Below are 2355 nucleotides of genomic sequence, written 5' to 3' on the forward strand. Positions count from 1 at the left end.
CTGTTTCAATTGAGATAAGTACTAAACTCTTTTAAAAGTTGATCAGACTGTTTCAATTTAGAGGTTTCTTAAGTCTGTTTTCAATGAAAAGTTGATCAGACTGTTTCAAAAAGATGAATAAAAGACTTTTATATATAAAACATCTGATTTTTTTTCACACTAGTTCAGTAACTAGATTAGATTTTTGAAGAGAATCTAATAAACTAGAATTGATTTTTAAGATAAATCAATAAAATCTTTATAATCTCTTTCTTTGAATACAGTGAGGGAAAGTATGATATCAATTGATAATAAATCAGATAATATGACAGTTTTTAAGAGAAAACTGATAAAAAATAAATCAATTTTTTGCAGAGAAATTGATTAAAACTATTCAATTTTATTCTAAATCATTCAATTCTTCTCATACAATAAGTGTGCAACTTGAATCAGTTAATAAAGAGTGTAAAAAAGAATTAAGTTTTAATGAAAGCTCTTCAGTCAGTGAGTCAGAGACGAACTCGCTTGATTTTTCAAATAAGAACCCGTCAATAGATCCATCAAAAAGCCCTTAATCATATGAGCATTTTGACTGCATCGCTGACCGCATACCTCATATGATGGTGAAGTTATCCAGTCAAACATGAACCAGACATTGTTCAAAACTCCTGTGTGAGATTATTCCTCATTCTTCACTATCACACCACAACCCCGGGCCAAATTGCCATACAAATTGTAAGGTGAAGAGACCTAGCCATATGCATCAATCTTCTCAATTTTGAAAGATTCTCAATCTGTAATTGTGAAGATATCTGAGAAGCAATCTCTGTGAAAACCCTGTTTATCTTTGATATTTCAAAACATTAATATCAAGTCTCACCCTCATATCACTCTTCTCAATCTGGCTGATTCTCAGCAGAAAAATACAAAAAGATATCTCAGTAATAATATCAAGCACATAATTAACAGACACTGCTGAAGTGCAATCTCTGCAGTCTGTCTTCAGTGTATTTAGACATCAATATCAAGTTTCACTCTTATACTATCTCTCTCAATCTGGCTCATCTCTGACAGAAGAATACAAAAAGATACCTCAGCAATAGTATTTAATACATAATCAGCAGATAATAAGTCAACAGAGTAAGTTAACAGCATATCAACATCTATAAATTCAGTATATCTCAAGATCTGACTAAGCCTTTAATCTCTGCACAGTGAGATATATTAAATCTAGTTTTAATATCTTAATATTCAATAGATTCTGTAAGAAATTGAGAACAGTAATACTAGATTTCTATTGAATTTAAGAATTAACTCTGTATTGATATAATCATTGACAAAGTCTTCTATTTTAAGATATAAATAACCAGTTTCTCTACATTCTGCTGACAATATTTATATTATTATATAGAAACAGACTTATATTCTCTATAATATTAAGACTCTGAAGAGAGAAAGTCTTGATAGAGAGTATACAGTAGTATATATCTTAGCAGTTTCTATTTCATTCTTCTGCAGCAGTTAATACAAAAAAAAAAAAAAAAGATCTTAGAAATAGTTTTTTACTTCTCTTGAAAAAGTAAGATATTTTTCTCTGAGTTTTATACAATATTCTTACAAAGAATTAAAAACAGAGTTATTTTCTATCATAATTTTATATTCTTTTAAGTAAGAATTACTTTTTCAGTAGTTGAAGAGCTTTCATTAATACTTAATTTTTATTTTACACTCTTTATTAACTGATTTGAGTTGCACACTTATTGTATGAGAAGAATTGAATAATTTAGAATAAAATTGAATAGTTTTAATCAATTTCTCTGCAAAAAATTGATTTATTTTTTATCAGTTTTTCTCTCAAAAACTGTCATATTATCTGATTTATTATTAATTGATATCATACTTTTTCTCACTGTATCTCAAGAAAGAGATTATAAAGATTTTATTAATTTATCTTAAAAATTAATTCTAGTTTATTAGATTCTCTTCAAAAATCTAATCTAGTTACTAAACTAGTGTGAAAAAAATCAGGGGTTTTATATATAAAAGTCTTTTATTCTTCTTTTTGAAACAGTCTGATCAACTTTTTCAATTAAAAACAGACTTAGGAAATCTCTTAATTGAAATAGTCTGGATTAACTTTTTTAAAAAGAGTTCAACATATATCTTAATTGGAAACAGTCTGGATTAACTTTTCATTGAGGGAAAATAATAAGTTTAAAAATACACTCAGTTGAATGGGAAAAAAGATGCTTTCTTAAACACTATTTCTGAGATTGAAATTCCTGAGGAGAGGAAAGAAAGAAGAAATAGAGAAAATATTAAGTTCTTGGAATTCCAGACACTTTGAAAAAGCAGGCAAGATTCCTTAAAAAGGAG

Source organism: Blastomyces gilchristii (assembly GCF_000003855.2).
Source record: "Blastomyces gilchristii SLH14081 genomic scaffold supercont1.30, whole genome shotgun sequence".
Taxonomy (NCBI): domain Eukaryota; kingdom Fungi; phylum Ascomycota; class Eurotiomycetes; order Onygenales; family Ajellomycetaceae; genus Blastomyces; species Blastomyces gilchristii.